Raw genomic sequence first — 11,167 nt, forward strand, 5'->3', positions numbered from 1 at the left:
GATGTGACCAGTCGCACTGCAATTATGTTCTAACAGCCCATTATGCCAGGGCGTGGTTTTGTCACATGACTGAATAAGGTGATTCAAATTCTTCTGGATAGTATCTAAGAAACTTTCGTTTGATGGCATCTACTTTAACCATTACTTCCGAAAACTTAAAATCTCCTCTTTTTTTTCTTTGCTGCGAATCAAAAAGGAAGACATCTCAACAAAGGCTTATCTCAAACCTCTGACATATTCCATATCTCTGCTTCTTGAACCCTTCTCCTTTCCTCTGTCATGTTTTTAAGAGTCTTAACTGTAATGCATTGTTTTCAGCTAGGTCCTTCTAAGCTGCTGCTAAAGGATTTTGTTACTGCTTGTCCAGTATGCCCCATCCCCAGCCCCCATCACTCGCCTACAGCTGCATAGATGAAAGGTCAGTAGAGAAAAGAAGATCATCCATAGTAATGTGAGATTTCCCCACTGTACCTCTCTGAACCTCCTCTATCAGATGATGGGTTACAAACCTATTGCAGACACACTGATCTCTCATCTGTGTCTTCCTATAGTCGCTCTTGTGTTCATGCTGGCTGCATATGAAGCAATGCTACAGTACTATCATTAGCAGAGGCACATCTGTTTAACTGCATTTACTATATAGCAGCTCACAGCTTTTGATGGCTTTGGTCCGATCCCCATAGGAGCTCATTAAATCAGCCCGTAAGGTAGGACCACCCCCACCCCCTACTATAACTACCACTATGGTATACCCGCTACATTGGTGAGAGGGGGATGACAGGGAAGGTGGGAGTGGTGAAACGGCAACAATGCAATAGAAAGATAGATGAGCAATTACGTATGGGGGAAGGGTGTAACATAAAAAGGGGGAGGGCGGAAAAGAGAAGGTGTGGCTGATGAAGGTAAAGATGGAGACAAAGGAATTGAATCGCAAACAGATGAGAAAATAAGGGAGGGTGGAGAGAGAGGGTTGGACGAAGGTTTGATTAAAGCAATCAGCTGAAGTGGAGAATGAGCATGTATGTACATTTACTGTAAATGATGAGCTGCTACGTTATCAGGTTATCTGTGGCTACATGAAGAGCAGACGTCTGTGTAGGGCAGCTGTCCCTGTGAAATGGGATTACAGCACAAATCACATTTCATACATCACTAGACTCACCTGAGACACTCTCAAATTTAAATACGAGATACAATGCACTTCGTGTCACAGTGCACCCACCCCTCCTCATATTTGAGCAGTCGGAAATACAAAAGCCAGACACGTGTACACATAAAATATTGCACTGTCATCTGTGATCATAAATCTCTGCTGGTTCAGTCCCATGGTATGCGTGTTGAGGTGATAGGGGGTTACAGTCTCTTTCAGGATTTGCCAATAAGAGGACAAAGTAGGATGGATGTTCTCTCACTATTAAACACTGAAGTCTGTAGGGACTAAGCACAGCCTGAAGCAGTAGCCATGCCCTGCTCTCCTCACACCACCCTGCAGTGTTGACAGAAAGGGCATTCCAGCGCGCACACACACACACACACACACACACACACACACACACACACACACACACACACACACACACTCACTCACACACACTCACACAGCTCATTACACTAGCCATCAAAGCCTGACCAACACATATACCTATTATAGTACATTACTCACCCACTCTTGATGAGGGCTAATAGTGAGAGTACATTTTTCAGTGATTATAAGGTATGTTCAATAATTTCTAGAAAAATACAAGTCAATATGAAAATAGGCTTTAAATATAGTAATGCCATAATTTGCAAATTTTGAAGTGAGAACATGTTGACCACAGACAAAAGTGCTAAAAGTATACCTGCTCTATACTTTAGATGTTCCAGCTAGTGTTGCAAACTACACTGGCTATAATCTACACAGCCAACAGAAATTCCTCTGACATCCAGAACAACTCATGTATGTACTATTGCTTGGTTTGATATAGTCCTGTGCTTCTTGGATATGTGCCATATGGTATCTACTGGCTGGATGACATGCTATGCTTATTTCTGTAAATATAGCCTGAGACATATGTAGACATGGCCTATATGCTGATGTTAGTGCACACACATTTCTATAAGGTGTGATTATTAGTTGAACATGCAGTGTTCTCTGCATTCATTGTGTTTTTCTTTTTTAATTAGAACACTCTTTGTCTGTGTATCTGTACTGAGGAAAACACACATCATCAAGGATAACTAGAATACAATGTGGAAGCATATCAGGAAAGCAGGGAAGTGTGACCAGGCTGTCAGTCTCTCACTTTCGTTGTCTCGTTGTGTGTACAGTATGCATCTCTCCTGCTCATTACACACACTCTCTCACACACAATTTCTCTCCATCCTTTTCTTTCTGCCTGTTCTTTAGCCTTTCTCAAACACATACCCAACATTATCGTTGCTATCACAACAAGCCGTATCACCGGGTGTTGTTGTACATGTCTGACAGACAAAACATTTTGAGCAGAGGCAGGTATCTGGAACTGTGTTTGGACCTGTTTTCATGCACTGGAGCATTTTGGATCCCAACAAAACCTGTGAAGTATAGAAACCTGGCATGAACATGTTTGTTGGCTGACTTTTAATTGACAAAATCAATCAGTCAATGACGTGAAAATATTAAATACATCTCCAATGATAAAGATAGAATAGAAAATAGAAATATGCCTGGCTTCCGTTTGGAAAAGCCAAACTGCAGGCTGTCAGCTTAAGTATGACTTGTCTTGAGGCCCCTGCACTGTGCAAACCTGCTTTCCTTTCAGGACCACTTCACTAACACTGTTCTTTCAGAACCACATCTACGCACACAAACCAGGAGTCCTTTTTCCATAACCCTGAAATACTGGGAAAATAAAAAGTTAACTACTGCCTACTAATTGTTGTTACAGGTGACACACCACAGGGAGACCCTTGCGGCTGCTCACTTCATTGTTTTTCTTTCCACGTGATTATTCGCTGCACACTTTGTTAAACTACGTAAATATTTCTACAGTCCCAGGAATGCCATAGAGAGTGAGCACGCTAGCACAGGCTTTTTTCAACACCTAATTATGACAGCCTGCGTATGGTCACAGTCGATCATAATCAGAAGCCCTGGTCAAAAGCATTTTCAACACATTTCTGCTGTTTCATCCCAGTCGCAGCCAAATCCCCAGAGCGCACACATCTTAGACTGCTCAGAGGATAGAAAACCCCCCTCAGTCGACATTTAAGGCATACAAATTCCACAAAATCCTGGTTTCACTGTAATCCTCGTACTGTAAGAGAAAGCTCAGGATTTCCAGTGATGTCAATGTAGAACTGATTTTAATACACCAGATAAATCTTAATTAATTTAATTTGAGTACATAATATTGATCATGATTATTTTTTGTCTTTTTCAGATGCACAGCCATAGTTCATTTTAAGGTATATATCTGTCCACATGTCTAGATAGATAGAGTTCCTAATTAACCAGTGCATAATGTGGTGAGCCAAAACCCTCTAACAAAACCCTCTCTGTGTTCATCAGCAATTGAGGCAAGCCGCTCTTGGAACACGCCACCCCCACGAGAATAATGGGCCACTTTACAGGCCTCCAAGTTAGTTCACAGAATCTGGAGCTGGGAAACCGCTAGTACAGGGTTCATGGGGAGGAGGGGCAACTTAATTGTTTCCTCCGTTTTTGTTTTTGTAACCCCCCCCCCTCCCACCCTGCCACCCCCCCCCCCCCCCTCTCTTTCTCCTCTTTTAGCTCTGAAAAGCGGGCTGACAAACAGGCGATGAACGAGATTGTTGTGTGTTCCGCTGGACAAGTGGGTGAGGTAAACAAAACTAGACTGCAGGGTCCATCAACTGGAGCTCCTCAGGATGGGATAGGCTGAGCAGTGGGGAGCAGCACACATGCAGAGGGAGGATTGGTCAGGGATCTGTGTGAGTAGGAGGGGTGAGGGCCACTGCCAGTGTTGGGGGAGAAGAGGGTAGAAAAGGGTGAGGGTAACGGGTCCTGAGGGGATCAGAAGAGAGAGGGAGAGAGAGGGAGAGAGAGAGAGAGAGAGAGAGAGAGAGAGAGAGCAAAAAAAAAAAAAAGGGCTTATTCCGGAAGAAGTCGGAGGTGGACATGGGTGCTGAGGTTACTCCTCCAAGTGTGGGCATTGTATTTGGCGCTGAAGTTCTCATGCATGTCCTGATTTGGCTCCCGAGAATGTCTGAAAGTGATGGAGCTCTCTGCGATTAAGCGGACAAGTGGCAGCTCTACTTTGCGCTCCCACAGCTCAGGCTATTTACATACTCAAGAGGAACATTAACGCCGGCCGATCCCCCCAATGCTGAACAAAGAAGCACACAAACCTGCCTCTGAGGCCCATTACGCACTTAATTGAGGATTTGTGGAATAGTAAAAAGGGGCAAAAGAAGAGGAAGGTGGGTGACACTGGGAAGGGTAGTGGGTGAAGTGGGCAATAACACTAGTTTTATTTAAATTGTAACTTTTTTGCATAATTTCTTTCTGTGTTCCCAGTCAATTTAGACTTCCTCTGATGGCAGGAGGTTCAAATGTGGAAATGATATCTAGCCACATTATAGTCACCAAATGGAAACTCTGGGCCTCATCAATCCCTTTCTTCTATTCACCTTGTTCTCCTTATTTCCATTTCACTGATCCTGCCATTATCTTCATTATTAAACTGCTATAAAAGCTTAACTCCGGAAAAGAAGGACATGAGGAGAAAAGCAACTAAATAATCTCTTTCCGGATACATTGAAATTTGCAAAAAGTTCACAAGAAGTTTAAAAAAACGTTTGTTTGTTAATGACGTATTTTTAATATGAATGAATGTCCTTTTGTCCCTTTTCTCTGTGAAGTCACGTGGACCTCTTTCTGAAGTGACAAACAGTTTCATTGAATATTTTTATTACTGGGAGTGAATGTGAAGTATTTATGTTTTATGTTAAGATGCTTCTGCTTGTGAGACATAAAGACATCAGAGATAAAGTTCAGAGCCCTGGCGTAAACCAAAGGTAGCTCCATCTGATAATCAGTGTGAATCTGTCAGACTGAATCTTGTGACAGTTGTTCAGATGAACTCTTTTATTTGTTTTGAACAAATCACTTAGTGTGCTTTAATTATGATTCCTTTGTTGCTACTCAATGGGCTGGTTGTTCAGAGTGGCATGGTCTTTGGTGCCAGGGGAAAAGACAAAAAGAATTAGACCCCCCCTGTCCTGCCTCCTCTTCCCTTTACCAATCCCTCCCAGAGCAATTTCGTGACTCCCCCTGCTGACCTGAATTCCAATGTAACAGGTGCCAATGGGATGTGGGTGGTTTGGGGTTTTCAGGGAGGAGGAGGAAGAGGAGGAGGAGGAGGAGGAGGATGGCCGTAATAGTGGTGAAGGGATGGGTAGGATGATGCCCTCACTGTAACAGTTAACACTGACTCAATCCCCTCTGGGCACCCCTAGCTAGTATGATGATGTCCCTTATTAATTCTGAGAATCTGAAAATAGATTTACTCATATAAATTGGAGCAGATAAGGTGACTATCAGACAGATGAAGTTTTGTATATTTCTGTGAATATCAGGGTGTGTTGGCCGACAGGTGGGTATTCTCTCAGCTTCCTGAACTGGCAGGCTATCAGTACATGACTTTTGACCTGTGTGCACCAGATGGTCTGTGTGTTTGATTCACAAGGCCACGTGTAGTCACAGGCTGTGCTCATAAATATTATAATAAAGTTCTACAAATGATACACTAAAACTAGTGGAAGGCTGAAATTACATCGGATGACATCAAGATTTAAGATTGTATTGTTGACTTTGTCATTATTTATCGTCGCATATATTTAGGTTTCATGGCATTTTGTCTGCTCTGTCCTGCTCTTTGATCTCATCAAGGCAAGTTCCCAATAACATTTGCTGTAACGGCAGTACAATTAACGAAATGTGCACCTGTTTTCACTGTATTGTTGTATGACAGATCTAAGGTGGCTTTCTTTACCTGCACTGTGAGAGCAATAAGGTCAATTTCCACTGTACACGATAACTATCAGACCAATTCGAAGTTGAACGGAAATGAAAACGGAGATCATCTTTTCTACATACATGGTTTTACAAATAAACTGCTTCTAAAAGGCCACTAATACTTCATAAATTGCTCATCACACATGGCTCCACTTTGGTGGTTATGTTTCTTCCCTGATACATCAGCACCATTTGTATGGGCAGTTTATACTGCTGTCTCATAGCGAAACTGAAGAAGTCCCCTCAACCATGGTCAGCAGAGATCTATCGTTTTGCCGCCCAGCAGCAGTCTCACTAGTGAATGCCTGTGTTTCTGTTCCTGTGCAGTCATACAGAAGGGAAGGGAGCCAGGCTCTTTGTTTGGTCAACCCATGGGAAAGGCCTCACTCTGTTCAGCTCTCTGAAAAACGAAACACTGATTCTATAGGCAGGACTACAAGAGCAAAAACAAAAAAAAAGGAGCATGGATCCCTTCCTCCCCATATTGGGAAGATTCACAACCTGAATCCGGGGATGAAAAGGAGACCAATCGCAATTCAAGGCCCAGGATGGAAAGAGTGGGTAAATTAATACAGGAATACTCCAGTACAGAAACAAATGAAATTGAATGATATGAAGTTAATTAGGTAGGACTGAAATGAAAGGAACGGTTAAGTGTAGAAAAAGAGGAGTATGGAGAAAAAGAGACAGAGATAGACAAGCATGAGGGTGGTAACGAGTGAAAAGAGGAGCTGGATGGCACTTTGGCAGCTTCAGCGTGTTCCCAGGAGGATTACTCAAGCACTAGATGCCACAGACTGCCAGCAAGACCCCAGAGAAGCTCCATGAATGGAGACACACAACCACACGCACATAAACACACATCTCTGTAGATGTCCCCCTGCTCTGGTCTAGTGTCCATTTCACCTGTTTCCTCTCCTTCCTTTTTTTTTTTTTTTTTTTCTAGTTTTACTCTCGTGTTCCGTTTTCTTTCATTCCTTCACTTTTCCCAGTTTCTTTTCCCACACCCTTTTTTTTTCCACATCCTTTTTTTTTTTATCACACTTTCTCTCACTCCTTCTGCCGCCTCGGCAGAAGTGGGAGGACAGGTTTGACTTAGCCAATCACAGACAGGTAGCGGCTTGTGCTGCTCTTTTATTTCCTCATGTATGGGCAGAGCTGTGTCTCCAGGAGGAGAAAAAAACAACCACCCTCTCCCTTCCTCACTCACACCATCCTCTCATCATTTATCTATTTACAACAACAAAAAAGACTTCTATATTTTACTGTCTGTCCTCCCCATTTCTTTCTCTCTCTGTCACTCCCACATAATCACTCTCTCCCACTCTATCTCACACTTCTGGTAGTGTACAATTTCAGTTTGTCTGGCAGTAACTAAAATGTTTCCACATTCTTCTTGGATTTTATTGTTTTTCTAAGCAAAAAAAACTGCATTAAAGAACATTATGCAGCAGTGTATAGAAAATGAAGACACTGAAAAACAGCGTTAACCATAATTGTCAGGTGTACAATTAAACAACATATATATGACAAGTTCTTACTGTGAAAACAGGACCATATTATCACGTTCATTTCATCACATGTGAACATATGAACATCCTATAGGAGTCAATTAATCTTCCATCTTACTGCGCAGTGAAAATGCAATTTTCTTTTAATCAGCTCATGCCTGCTTACTGGTGATGGCTCATTTGCCATCTGGTCTACCGTTCCCAGTCATATAAACTTATCCCAGACAAACCCATGCAGTGGATTTTTCGTCTAATAACTCTCAAACACAACAGATCAATACAATCAATCCATAAAACTGTTGAAATCAATTGGTAATATTACATTTCCACTGACGAGCACAGTGAAGAAGATATCAGTTATCAGCATATCGATTTTTGACAGACGACAATTAATTCCTTTTCCTCTCCATATTTTTCACCCCTGGCATGCATATCCACGACTACCCTCCCCCTGTGTGTGTGTGTCTTCATTTAAACATTTACCCTGCCGTGAGTACCCTGATGGTTGTCTACCCTAATTAAAGTAACATCCTCACAGATGGTTACAATAACAAATTCTGAAAATAATATTTTGACTCGTTTCACTTCCAGGGATGTTGCAGTGTCTTGTCTTTCCTGTGTGTGTGTATATCTCTGTATGTTGTCTCTGTGTGTGTATGCGTACGTGACTCAGATACATTAATGCTCAGAAGGGTTGTTACTTCCAATATTCTACATTGAACTCACACTTTGCTATGATTATTATAATAAAGACAGTCAAAGATTAATGTAATTTAGACATTTTGACATTTGATTTATGGCCTGTTTAAACAGGCATTTCATTATTGACAGACTTGAAAGTTATGACTAATTATATTTGAAAATGCATTTAAAGTGGTCCAGGAAAAATACTCTATAATGCTGTATTTATTTTTGATACATTCAGTCTATTCAGACAGCACTCAATAATTCTGAGTTGATAACTACATAAAATAGAAAAGAAAATGTATTTCCTATGACTTGGTGTAAGAAATCATAAATACCCAAGAAAAAAATTGGTTTTCTTTTCAATTTTTTTTCTAACAAATGCAGGTAAAATGGATTAATCTGGGGAGCAATCCCAGATAAAAGTCCATTACACTAATGATCCTCCATGTGAATGGTTGCTAAATGTCTTCATATGAGCCCAAACAGACTCCTATTTATGTGAATGTGAATTGTCATTTATGTGAATGGGTTGTTATGACTGTATTTCACAACATGCCCTTACATGATAAACACAAATGCTTGTACGTTTAAAAAAAAAAAACTTCTCCCATGCAGATTCTGAACATGAATCTACATGATTATATATAAAATGAAGCATCCTGCCTTTCAGCATGTGAGCTTGCCTTGAATGTCTGTTATATTCATTCATGTAAGGCAGCAAATGCCACAGTGCAGTAGTTTGGAGAGCAGCCTCTGGCAAAAGGACAAAATGCATTAGCTGCATGGACACTTTCCTTTACAGATTCTCCCAGCAATTACACTGAAGGCCAAGGCCTCTTCAGATCCCATCCCTGCGACACACCGCACATGCTACAGGCAGTTGCTCACACTAAGACCACCAGTGGATGATGAAATTCCCATTAAAATCCAACATACACATCATCTCTGTGTGTGCACCAGGTTTCATCCATCAACATCCTGTTGACAGAAGCATCCACAAACACACCGTGTACACGTTTTCAAGACAAGCCAAGAGTAATGCAGAAGGCGATCAACTGAGGGAGCCAAGAGAGTTGGTTTCCATGGTGACATTGATGGTGCTATTGGAAAACTGTGTTTCTGTTTGTGTGAGCCCCCGCGCCCGCGTGCATGCGTTTTAATATGAAAGAGGGAAAGGCCTGCGACGATTGGCTCAAGAGATGGGTGGCGTTAGTAAGGTAAAATGCATTCTATGTCTCTTTTCAGTAGCTTTGACTCGTTCTGTGTAAAAATAAAATGCTTCCCAAGCTATCTTCGTACAGCAACAAAAACATGGAATTCCAACATGGTCATTTTGTAAAGGCAAAATGCAAGCAAACAACTCCTAAGGGTAGATTACAGATAAGAAAATAGGCTTCTGCAAATCACCACACATGTTACCTTCACAGGGCAAATAAATTTACACAGCCTGTGTAAACACTCTACACTCTATATTTGAGATCTCTGAGAGAGCACTATCATCTAGAGCTGCAATTTAAGATACAACTTGTTGACTAACTCCTCATCAAAGTCACCTGTAAATGTTAACCAATTAACATAAACGTGCAGTCACACCTGGTGTCTGACAAGATTTTAGCCTATTTATAAAATTTCCAAGCTACAACTTTTAAATGAATTCAGTTGTTCCATGAATTCAGCTCAAAACAACTTTCTTTTCAAACAGCACGGGACTTGATCTGACTAAGAAGGCAAACCTTGCACAAACCTTGCCCGAAGTAAGACAAGCGGAAGTCTTTTGGTTTATTTCAGAGAAATCAGCTTTTGGCATGATTAAAAACTCCAGAGAATAAAGACAAGCGTTTGTTTCAGTCGTTATATCTCCAGCATGTGTTGGTGTTGGCCGAGGTGCAATCTCATCAAATGTGGACAAATATGCTTTACAAAAAAAAAAAAAAAAAAAAATATATATATATATATATATATATATATATATTTTACTTTGGTTTTGACTGACAAGAAATAAAGGATCATTTATCCAAAGCACATGCAGTCGACTGTTATTCAGCGCCTGCACGCCTATGTGTGCAATTTGCGAAATCCGAATTGGAGTGAGAATAAATTCAGCCCTTTTGTTCATTCGTGTAGCGTAATGTGCAGCTCATATTGTTGACGGTCGGCGCACCGGGACTTTTCACTGCAGGTTGTCAGTATGACTATCGAGTGTCTGGTTTTCTTAAAAAGAAAAAGAAAAAGAAATCAGAGGTTTATTTAAAAGGAAAGCTGCAAACTGGTGCTCCAACTTGGCGCCTATTTTTAAATGGTTTACCTACAAACACGAAACTCGTGCACATGCACTATTTCTCAATTAAATCAGTTATTTCGGTTTCCCTGTAACTTGTGATAATAAAGAACAAATGAATCATTAAGTCACGAATAAGACAAGCCAGACATTCCTTCATCATATCCACCACTGAGCCTTTGTGTGTCCCGTTTACAGGCTAAAAAAAAATCAATGCCAAACAGCATCTTACCTTTGTTGCAAATCACGATGAAAAAAGTTTTTGGTGCTGTCCCCTTGCAGGGTCTTGTCGCATCCGCTTCAGAAGAAGGTCAGCCTCAGAGCTGCAGAGCGCACAGCGGTCCAGGACAGGAGCGCTTCACGGACCAAACAGAGGGATTTTCTGTCAGTAAAATCCGAGGAGCTCCGCAGCTCAACGATCCCACTGAATGAGCTCTGCCTCACCTCACTCTTCGGCGCTTTACTCCCCCACCCACCTCCGCCCGTTTCCCCCCTCTTTGTCTCTTCTCCATGGGAATGCCCGCTCCCGTTGGCTGAAGATGCAGCCTATGCCGTACCAATTTCTTTCTCTCTCTGTCTCTCTGTGACCCTCTCCATCGCTCTCTCTGTTTCTCACACACACACACACACACACACACACACACACACACACACACACACACACACACACAC

General features: G+C 41.6%; 1 protein-coding gene across 1 annotated transcript in view; it reads right to left on the reverse strand.

Annotated features, from left to right (window-relative positions):
* The window catches only part of LOC138206205 (excitatory amino acid transporter 2-like), a 29,770-nt gene extending 18,823 nt beyond the window's left edge, over positions 1 to 10,947 (reverse strand). Inside the window, exon 1 of the mRNA XM_069162768.1 lies at positions 10,728 to 10,947. The gene's annotated coding sequence lies outside the window, so the exon portion shown is untranslated. The remainder of the gene's footprint in view (positions 1 to 10,727) is intronic.
* Between the last annotated feature and the right edge of the window lie 220 nt (positions 10,948 to 11,167).

Source organism: Embiotoca jacksoni, unplaced genomic scaffold (genome assembly GCF_022577435.1).
Source record: "Embiotoca jacksoni isolate LCO1_2020_lvr unplaced genomic scaffold, fEmbJac1.0.p SCAF_3, whole genome shotgun sequence".
NCBI lineage: Eukaryota > Metazoa > Chordata > Actinopteri > Embiotocidae > Embiotoca > Embiotoca jacksoni.